Below are 11555 nucleotides of genomic sequence, written 5' to 3'. Positions count from 1 at the left end.
ATACAATGCTGCTGCTGCTGCTAAGTCGCTTCAGTCATGTCCAACTCTGTGTGACCCCATAGACGGCAGCCCTCCAGGCTCCCCCATCCCTGGGATTCTCCAGGCAAGAATACTGGAGTGGGTTGCCATTTCCTTCTCCAATGCATGAAAGTGAAAAGAGAAAGTGAAGTCGCTCAGTCGTGTCCGACTCTTTGTGACCCATGGACTGCAGCCTACCAGGTTCCTCCGTCCATGGGATTTTCCAGGCAAGAGTACTGGAGTGGGGTGCCATTGCCTTCTCCTAGCCTGGTGCTTTTACAGTAGTACATAAACCAGCAGTAGCAATACACATCATGTGGAAAAGTTTCTTTGTAAATTTTAAGAACACTTTTCTCCATGTTCTTTCATCATTTGACATAATGCAATAATGAAAACAGACGACAGACTAAAAGCACATTAGCTGCTGCGAAAACTTTATTATTAAATAGAAATCATTCCACAGGCAATTCCTTCCTCCTATAGACAATGTCTAAGTCCTGAGAACACACCCAGTTATATAATGTCCCTCTCCACAAAACCATTCAGGACCAAAGTTTCCTTCTTGATGTAGAACTGTCCAGGTAGCTACATCCCTGTGGGTGTGACTGGGTCTTCTGCATTTGGTGCAGTCTTTCTAGGTGATGAAGCCCAGAGAAGGTGCAGGAATCGACTCTGGGATTGTAGAGGCCACCAGGAATTGGCCCACCCAGTACACAGAGACAGGCCTTTCCCAGTGACGGCAGTGTGGGTGCCTTTTCCCTTATCCCACTCCAGGCCAGGACCGAGACTGTGAAGTCTGATTCTTAATCCCTTCAGATGGCTCTTGCAATGAATGAACTGGGTTAAAAGCCCCCTTTTATGTTCTCTCTTTTTAATTTTACATCTTTAATTATCTTTGGCTGCACTGGGTCTTTGTGGCTGTGCATGGGCTTACTCTAGTTGTAGGGAGGGGAGGCTATTCTCTAGTCACGGTGTGAGGGCTTCTCACTGAGGTGGCTTCTCCTGCTGTGGAGCAAAGGCTCTAGAGCACAGGCTCAGTAGGTGTGGCACAGTGGCTGAGCTGCCCTGAGACACAGGGGATCTTCCCAGAGGAGGGATCAAACCATTGTCCCCTGAGTTGCAAGGTGGATTCTTAACCACTGGCCCACCAGGGAAGCCCTCTGTTCTCTTTGTAAAGTGGGGACAAAGAATATTGCCTACTGTATCAGTAAACAAAGGACGCTGTGACAATGAAGCCAGCAGCCCCTACAGCCACCGCCAACTGCACCCTGAGGAGGTTCAGGGTGGAGGAAGCAGGTGGGATGCAGGCCCTGGAGAGCTGAGATGCATATCAAAGGAGTGATTTCAGTGGGTCCAGATGCTAGCATCTTCTCCTACAAAGAAAAGCACTAAATTCCTTGGGCTATCTGGTTCCTTTCAATCAACATTTATCTTTTGATGCTCCGACTACCTGGTTTCTGCCGCAAAAATTCCTATATATCTTGGCTACTCTCTTACATCTTCAAAGCAATCCCTCAGAAATATCTGAAAGGCTATCTTCTGGGGCTTGAGTCCTCAGAAAACCCCCTGAATAAAATATAATTTTCAACTTTTAGTTCAGACAAAAGAGCTGTCTTCCTCTGAGCCTTGAGAAGAACTTGGTATGCATGTGTCAAGTTGCTTCAGTGGTGTCAGACTCTGCGACCCCATGGACTGTGACCTGCCAGCCTCCTCTGTCCATGGGTTTCTCCAGGCATGAATACTGGAGTGGATTGCCATGCCCTCCTCCAGAGGATCTTCCTGATCCAAGAATCAAACCCAAGTCTCTTTTGTCTCCTGCCTTGGTAGGCGGGTTCTTTACCACTAGTGCCACCTGGGAAGCCCCAGGTGAGGAAGAACTTGGAGGTCCCACTCTGTGCTCAGGCCTCTCTCTCTCTCTCCCCATCGTAGGAGACAGAGCTCTCCCTCCCCGAAAAGAGACTTGCGCTGCAGTTGAGTCCTGCTACTCCCCTTGCCAAGTGCAACTCCTTGTACTTGGGGTCTCAGGTGCCTTAGCATGGGGGCATCCTGCCCAGGCAAGCAGTTCCCCGAACAGTAGGCAAGCACCTCCACATATCCCGCAGTACAGCACAACTGAAAGCACAAAACTGTAAAATCTAACCAGCAAGTGAGGTTCTCACTCATGGACATGTGATTCACCAGTCCCCTTCTGCAGCCCAGACCACTGTGTTCCAGCTGCCTTCTTATCTACCCCAGTGTCTCCAAGGTGCCCAAACACCTCTGCAGAAGTCCCAAAACCTGTTCCTTCCCCTGGGGTCCTGTGACCATTCAGGTACACACAACCAGGAGCACCTCTGATGACTCCCTCTGACTCTGCAGACCCTCACCTAAGCAGAGCCTCCCTGACCTGCCTGCAGTCACCTCTCAGCTGGCAGGACTCTACAGTGGCTTTCTAGAACCTCCTAGCTGCTCCCCATCATCTAATCACGGCGATCTTTCCAACATGCACATGATGCCCTGGACTCAGGCTTAAAACCTTCCTCAGGCATTGAGGCACCCAGATCTGTAGCAGCAGCTAGAGTCTCCCCCTACCCCATGATTCCTGATGATCTCAGATCTCACTTAACCCCAAGAGTGTCATGGCTTCTCAGAGAACAAGAATGGTATCAGCATTTGCTTTTCATCAGTGCCATAAATATTTAGAGACTTATATTCCTAAATCACCCCAACATTATAACTGATTTGAACAATGGCACTCAAGCATTTGTAAACTAAATCTACAATAAGAGGTAGTTTTTGTGCAATCCTTTACAATTTGGCTCAGATGGTAAAGAATCTGCATGCAATGCAGGAGACCTGGGTTCAACCCCTGAGTTGAGAAGATACCCTGGAGGAGGGCATGGCAACCCACTCCAGTATTCTTGCCTGGAGAATCCCCACGAACAGAGGAGCCTGGTGGCTATACTCCATAGGATCACAAAGCGACTAAACACAGAGTTACAGTTTACCTAGAGCTCTCATCTGACTAGTGTTTACGTGGGTTAAGTCAGCAGTGAGAGCAGATGTCATCCCACAGTTCAGGCAGAACATTTCCTCCGTATCCCCACGGCCCTCCTGGGCTGGGGACGCCCTTTGTCTTGGGAACTTGCCTCCCAATGAGCCATTATATCCAGAAAATAACTTGTTGTGGTGTCAAGCCCGAGTGCTCATACCAGCTATTCAGTCTTAGACTTCGCACATTTTCCCTTAGAGGAATTTTCCTTGCTCCTAAAAGCAACAATTTAGCACAGGCTTATTAAAACCCCATCTGCTCCCTAGAACAGGTTAGCTCCTCATCTCCTCTCTCCCAACTAACCTGAGATTTAATCCTTAATAGCAATTATGTGAGAGGGCTTCCCTGATGGCTCAGATGGTAAAGAATCTGCCTGCAATCTGGGAAACCTGGGTTCGACCCCTGATTTAAGAAGGCCCCTGGAGGAGGGCATGGCAAACCACTCCAGTATTCTTGCCTGGAGAATCCCCATGGACAGACAACCTGGCGGCTACAGTCCATGGGTTCACATGGAATCAGATACATCTGAGTGACTAAGCACAGCACAGCACAAGTATCCCTAGACGTATTCCATCTCCCAGGCCCTCCAAGCCCAGGCAGGCCTTGCCCCAGGGGCCTGGACAGCAGACCTCATGCTCACCCCCTAGCTCACCTCATGCACACCTCGGGGATGGCATTTCCTAGATGATTTAGGTTACAGGGCACTGCCTTGTAAATACAAGGATATAGAAGCCGCCCACCCTGCTCACAGCCTCCTGTTGGCTCTTCCTCAAAATCACTGCAGGTTGTAGAGTTATCACATTCCTTAAATCAGCGCTCAAACATTTTCCTTGGGTAGCTTCACAGCTAGCCAGGCCAGTGTGGTAGGAGCTCCAGATACCTACCCTGTCAAACCCAAGCACATCCACACCCAGGGATGCCTGTGCTTGACATCCATTCTTTGGAAAGAGTGGGCAACCTTAAATTCATTTACTCCACTGTGTGTGGTCAGAGTGCAGAGAAGCAGCTCTGAGGGATTTAATGTTTTCACCCTGGCGCATTCCATTCCACAAAAACGCCTGACTAGTGTTCACGTGGATTAAGTCATTCCTCAGTTCAGGCAGAACATTTGCTGCCTGAACTGTTCCAAATTCTCTTCCTCCGTGTGCCCACGGCCCTCCCGGGCTGGGGACGACGCCCTTTGTCTTGGGAACTTGCCTCCCAATGAGCCATTATATCCAGAAAATAACTTGTTGTGGTGTCAAGCCCGAGTGCTCACACCAGCTATTCAGTCTTAGACTTTGCACATTTCCCCTGAGAGGAATTTTCCTTGCTCCTAAAAGCAACAATTCAGCACAGGCTTATTAAAACCCCGCCTGCTCCCTAGAAGAGGTTAGTTCCTCATCTCCTCTCTCCCAACTAACCTGAAAACTTGATCTTCTTCCAGGAGCAAGTTTACAGTTGAAGATGAGAGCGCTGAGTGACGATGGAGGTAGTCCTGGGAGGCAGGCGAGCTCCCAGCTGCTCCACGGTCCTCCTGCCGGCCTGGCCACACCCACAGACGTCACGACGGGCATCCCCTCCGCCCCCAACCACTCCACCCCATTGCTGCTCCCACCCCTGCTGCCTTACCCTAGCAGCTGCAAGAGACAGTCAAAAAATGAAGACAATATGTAAAATAGATAGCCATTGAGAATTTGCTGTATAACTCAGGGAACTCAAACCCAGGCTGTGTAACAAACCTGGAGGGGTGGGATGGAGTGGGAGGTGAGAGGGAGGTTCAAGAGGGTGCGGACATAATGTATACCTATGACTGATTCAAGCTGATGTTTGGCAGAAACCAACACAATTCTGTAAAGCAATTATCCTTAGATTAAAAAAATAAATTAAAAAAATTTTTTAATAAAAAAGAAGAAAAGATGCTCCTGGTCAGAGACCAGAGCTCACTCTCTTTTTTAATTGGAGTATAGCTGCTTTACAATGTTTTGTTAGTTTCTGCTGTACAGCAAAATGAATCAGCTATATATGTATATATCCTATCTTCGGGGGATTTCCTTCCTATTTAGGTCACCAAAGAGCACTGAGTAGATTTCCCTGTGCTGTACAGCAGGTTCTCATTAGTTATCTATTTTATACATTATATATATATATATATTTCTCAACCCCAAGCTCCCAATTCATCCTACCCACCCACTCACTTCCCCCTTGGTATCCAGATGTTTGTTCTCTACATCTTTGTCTCTATTTCTGCTTTGCAGATCATCTTTACCATACAATATTTGATTTTTCTCTTTCTGCTTACTTCATTCTGTATGACAGTCTCAAGTAATATTTCACAGTATATTTCTACCACATCTTCTATTGATGGACATTCCATGTCCTGGCTATTGTAAATAGTGCTGTGATGAACATTGGGGTACAGGTATCTTTTTGAATTATGCTTTTCTCTGGGTATATGCCCAGTAGTGGGATTGCTGAGTCATATGGTAGTTCCATTTTTAGTTTTTTAAGGAAACTCCATACCGTTCTCCATTGTGGCTGTACCGATTTACATTCCCACCAACAGTGTAAGAGGGTTCCATTTCTTCAAACCCTCCCAGCATTTATTCTTTGTAAATTTTATATAATCATGGCCATTCTGACTGGTATGAAGTGACACCTCATTGTAGTTTTGATTTGCATTTCTCTAATGAGTGATGTTGAGCATTTTTTAATGTACTTGTTGGCCATCTATATGTTTGTATTTCTGTATTTCTTCTTTGGAGAAATGTCTGTTTAGGTCTTCCACTCATTTTTTGACTGGGTTGTTTGTTTTTCTGATGAGCTGCATGGACTGTTTGTATATTTTGCAGTTTAATTCTTTGTCAATTGCTTTGTTTGCAAATATTTCTCCCATTCTGACAGTTGTCTTTTTGCTTTATGGCCTTTTTCCTTTGCTGTGCAAACGGTTTTAAGCTTAATTAGGTCCCATTTGTTTCTTTTGTTTTTATTTTCATTACTCTAGGATGTGGGTCAAAAAAGATCTTGCTGAAATTTATGTGAAAGAGTGTTCTGCCTATGGTTTCCTCTAAGAGTTTTGAAAATACAAAGCACTTTACGAATTTACATGTCATCCTTGCTCAGGGGCCATGCTAATCTTCTCTGCATGGTTCCAATTTTGGTATGTGCCACAATGAGTGCCAGGGGCAGAGCCCTCTCTGAACACTAGGTGCAGCCAGCACTTACTGTGCCCCATGCAGCTCTGCTTGATAGAAGGTAGCCAAGTACTGATACTTGTAACAGTTTTTTCCCTATGAACAAGAATTGGGAAAATGTGAAATTAGTAAATATTCTGCCTACTTTTTTCTGTTCTGCTCTTTAAGAGTTCTCTACTACAGCTGATAAACCTGATCAGCATTCATCTTATTTCCTTATGCTTTCCTGCCTCCAGCCTAGGGCTGTGAAGGTTACACTTGTGGAAAGCACTGTATCATACAACATACACACACACACAAACAACACACAGACACACCCACATACAGATGCACACTTGGACACACATGGACACATAAACACATAAGGAAATACAAACGGACACACCGAGACAGGTAAACTATTCACAGAGACACAAACATACACACACATATCACAGACATTACACACACAGAGATGCAGAAGCACACCCAAAAATATAAACAGGCACACAGAGAGACACATAAATAACTACACGCAGCCCAACACACAGACATATGTATAGGCACAAACACACAGGCGCACACACACACAGACACACAGGCTTGCTGTGGACTGGGAAGCCCCACTGGGGCTTTAATCTACTGGGCACTGCAGGAAGTCCAAAGCTCTTCGCTCACCTACAGTGTAAGAGGCAGAACTCAAAAAGTTATCCTTATGAGAGTGTCCTCTCCAAGCCTCTCTGAGAGAACTATGAAGCCCTCTAGGTGTTCGAAGGTACACATAACACGTATGCTGTAGAATCGATGCTTTTGAACTGTGGTGTTGAAGAAGAGTCCCTTGGACTGCAAGGAGATCCAACCAGTCCATCCTAAAGGAGATCAGTCCTGGGTGTTCATTGGAAGGACTGAGGTTGAAGCTGAAACTCCAATACTTTGGCCACCTGATGCAAAGAGCTGACTCCTTTGAAAAGACCCTGATTCTGGGAAAGATTGAGGGCAGGAGGAGAAGGGGATGACAGAGGATGAGATGGTTGGATGGCATCACGACTCAGTGGACATGAGTTTGAGCAAACTCCGGGAGACAGTGAAGGACAGGGAAGCCTGGTGTGCTGCAGTCCATGGGGTTGCAAAGAGTCAGACACGACTGAGTCACTGAACTGAACTGAACTGTACAAAGCAGGGTGTGGTGGGGGCTGCCCAGGAGCAAGGACCAGGGATGCAAGGTCGCCAGGCCTCCCAGAGCACAGTGGGCACTGCCACAGAGCAGTTCCAGTGCTGGCACACCAGCTAGAGACCCCAGCGTCCCCAAGAGAAGGCCGAGTGCCACATTAGTAGTTGTCTGTATTCAGACTGCCACTCGCAGCCAGTGTGGACACAGCAACAACCCTATTCACGTGGAGTGGAGGCCACCTTGGCCAAGTCTTCCTCCAGCACTTTGAGAACTCTGATACATGGGAAAGTGCTAAGGGGGCCCCAGAGCATGAATGTGTAGGCATCTGGGGCAGACAGAAGGTTCCAGGCTGCCCTGCCCTTACTGAATGCCCTCCATACAGTGGGAGGCTGACTGTGAGTGCCAACGTGACCAGAGAAGGGTCACAACGCACCAGCAGGGCAATCGTGGCTACCACATGGCTCTCCATGCCTCATGCCCATGTCCCTAGCATCTACGTGCTGACCCCAAGCCTGTCTAGTCTCTGTCTCTTGAGTAGCTGCTAAACGTTTGTAGTGAAATCACTCCTGTTCCTGCTCCAGGGGGTGAACTTGCATGGCCTAAATTATGGAAGAAATCTCACCCTTGCAAGGAATTGGCAAACCCACATGGTAGTGAAGGCCCCTCAGAGCAGGGGAGTCTCCAAGGCCATGTACCACGTTGGACCAAACCATGAGCTATCTCAGATCCTGATTTATTGCCAGCCCTCCCTCTTGGTTGCTGAAACCAGGTCCAGATCGGGGTTCCCTTCTTGGCAGCTGGGAACAAGAATTGGATACAGAAGCATCACTAGAAACCTGTAGTGTAATTCATATGGCCCTGCTTTCCCGTGAAAGGGGACTGGATTTCTTCAGCCAGAGTGGTTGGGGACAGTTCAGGAAATACATGGTGATTTTACCAAGATATCACCATAAAGTCACACTTTTCTTGGATGGCTCAGGAAATTCCAAAATAGGAGGTCTCTAAGTTTTCTCAGCAAAGAGCAGCATTGGAATCTGACACAAAGGCCAACAGTGTGTATTTTGAAGTACATGGTACTGTGTACTCTGGAACAATATGAGTTTGAACTGTGTAGGTCCATTTACACATGGATTTTCAGCTGTGCATCCCGAGCTCCTATGTTGATCAAGGGCCAACCATACTTGAATGTACATGCAAATTTCAGCATTTCTGCAATAAAATCCTTTTGCTTATATTATATACAGTGGTGGGTTTCTGTGAATGTGTGCTTATGCATATTTTATGTATTTGTGGGTGATCCTGTGAAGATGCCCCTGACCTCAGATCCTCAATTGACAGGTATAACTCAGAGTGATCCCCTGCCCTGCCCTTCAGCCACGTCTTCAGTGGAAACCTGACTGTGGCTTCCCTTTATGAACTCCACCCTTTATGAAGACCACTGGCTCTTCAGGCTTCTGTGGACCCCGGCCTTTGTCTGCTCTGACCACAAAGCCCCTGTGTTCTGCTCACCCACTGGTGCCCACAGATGGTCAGATCAGCCAAACCTGCATATTGATCGTTTATAGGTATGGGAAAGGAAGGGATACTGGGGCAGATGGCCAGAGCAGTTTCCTTCTACCACTTGGCCCACCTCAGAAAGTAGACAAATCAAACACAAACTCAGACACGTCTTTATCTATTGCTGTAACAAACCACCCCAAGTTTGGTGACAAAAATAGTGACCATCTATCATGCTCCCAGATTCTTTTGGTCAGAATGGAATTCAAAAAGGCACCGTGGAGATAGCTCATCTATATACCAAGACAGTCAGGGTGACACAAAGGTGGGAAGTAACTTGAGTCTGGAGGCTGGAAGCATCTGGAGGTGCACTAACTTACCTCTGGTGTGGGTCTACTGCCATTGCCAAGTGGCCTGTTCCTTAATGCTTGGACTGCCTCACAGCATGGTGGCTGGGATCCAAGAGTCAGGAAATGGAAGCGAGGTCCATGAGGCCTGACCCAAGATAGGCAGGTGCCACCTCTGCCATATTCCATTTAGCGAGCAGTCACAGAGGCCAGGTCCAGGGGAAGGACACAGCTCCCAGCTCTTGATGGAAGAAATGTCAAAACCATTATAGCCAAGTTTTAAATTGCATAAATGGCTCTCTCACCAAGGATAGCCTAACTGAACAATGAAGGCTTAATGCAAGCAATGGGAGGAATTCTGTACTAAATTCTGCAGTTTAAAGGCATTTAGTAGGGAGGAGACAAAATGGCAGAGTAGAAGGACATGAATTCATCCCTTCTTACAGAAACCAACATCTACTAACATATCTACTAAATCACAACTAACTACTGAATAACCACTGACAAAAAACACAAACAGATGGAAAGACAGACCATGTTCTTGGATTGCAAGAATCAATAGTGTGACAATGACTGTACTACAACAGGCAATCTGCAGATTCAATGAGATTGCTATCAACTTACCAATGGAATTTTTCACAGAACTAGAACAAAAAATTTTTTAATTTGTATAGAAACACAAAAGACCCCAAACAGACTAAGCAATCTTGAGAGAGAAATATAGAGCTGGAGGAATCAGGCTCCTGACTTCAGGTTATACTACAAAGCTACAGTCATCAAAACAGAAATATAGATTAATGGCACAGGATAGAAAGACCAGAAATAAAAACACATATCTATGATCAATTAATCTACAACAAATGAGGCAGGGTTACAGTGGAGAAAAGACAGTATCTTCAATAAATGGTACTGAGAAAGCTGGACAGATATATGTAAATGAATGAAATTAGAACACTCCCTAACACCATACAGAAAAATAAACTCAAAATGGATTAAAGACCTAAGTGTAAGACCAGATACTATAAAACTCTTAGAGGAAAATAAAGGCAGAACACTCTTTGACATAAATCACAGCAATATCTTTTTCAATCTGTCTCCTAGAGTAATGGAAATGAAAGCAAAATAAATAAATGGGATCAAATTAAACTTAACATCTTTTGCTCACTAAAGGAACCCATAAACAAAATGCACATCTCAATCCACAGAATGGAAGAAAATATTTGCAAATGATGTGACCAACAAGGGATTAATCTCCAAAATATACAAACAGCTCATAGAGCTATTTGCTCAATATAATAAAGAAAATTGACTTAATAAAAAACATGGGTAGATGACCTAAATAGACATTTCTCCAAAGGAAGACATACAGATAGCCAAAAGTTACATGAAATGATGCTCAATATTGCTAATTATTCAAGAAATGCAAATTATAACTACAATAAGATATCACCTCACACCAGTCAGAAAGGCCATCATCAAGAAAATCCACAAACAATAAATGCTAGAGAGGGTGTGGAGAGAAGTTAACTCACTTGCACTGCTGGTGGGAATGTAGATTGATATAGCCACTATGGACAACAGTATGGGGGTTCTGTAAGAAATTAAAAATAGAGCTACCATGTGACCCTGCAATCCCACTACTGGGCATATAGCCGGAGAATAACATGGTTTGAAAGGATATATGCACCCTGATGTTCATTGCAGCATTTTTTACAATAGAGAAGACATGAAAAGCACCTAAATGTCCATCGACAGATGAACAGATAAAGGAGATACATACAAACAAGGAATATTCAGTTCAGTCGCTCAGTCGTGTCCGACTCTTTGCGACCCCATGAATCACAGCACACCAGGCCTCCCTGACCATCACCAACTCCCAGAGTCCACCCAAACCCATGTCCATTGTGTCAGTGATGCCATCCAACCATCTCATCCTCTGTTGTCCCCTTCTTGGGATGTCGCCTTCACTCTTTCCCAGCATCAGGGTCTTTTCAAATGAGTCACCTCTCCGCATCAGGTGGCCAAAGTATTGGAGTTTCAGCTTCAACATCAGTCCTTCCAATGAACACCCAGGACTGATCTCCTTTAGGATGGACTGGTTGGATCTCCTTGCAGTCCAAGGGACTCTCAAGAGTCTTCTCCAACACCACAGTTCAAAAGCATCAATGCTTCAGCGTTGAGATTTCTTTATAGTCCAACTTTCACATCCATACATGACCACTGGAAAAACCATAGCTTTGACTAGACAGACCTTTGTTGGCAAAGTGATGTCTCTGCTTTTTAATATGCAGTCTAGGTTGGTCATAACTTTCCTTCCAAGGAGCAAGCATCTTTTAATT

General features: G+C 45.6%; 1 protein-coding gene across 1 annotated transcript in view; it reads right to left on the bottom strand.

Moving 5' to 3' along the window:
* The window catches only part of OCA2 (oculocutaneous albinism II), a 285385-nt gene extending 280827 nt beyond the window's left edge, over nucleotides 1-4558 (bottom strand). The window contains exon 1 of the mRNA XM_010852989.1: nucleotides 4453-4558. The gene's annotated coding sequence lies outside the window, so the exon portion shown is untranslated. The remainder of the gene's footprint in view (nucleotides 1-4452) is intronic.
* Between the last annotated feature and the right edge of the window lie 6997 nt (nucleotides 4559-11555).

This window comes from Bison bison, unplaced genomic scaffold (assembly GCF_000754665.1).
Source record: "Bison bison bison isolate TAMUID 2011002044 unplaced genomic scaffold, Bison_UMD1.0 scf7180017864320, whole genome shotgun sequence".
In the NCBI taxonomy this organism is placed as follows: domain Eukaryota; kingdom Metazoa; phylum Chordata; class Mammalia; order Artiodactyla; family Bovidae; genus Bison; species Bison bison.
This window is presented reverse-complemented; position numbering and strand designations above follow the sequence as displayed.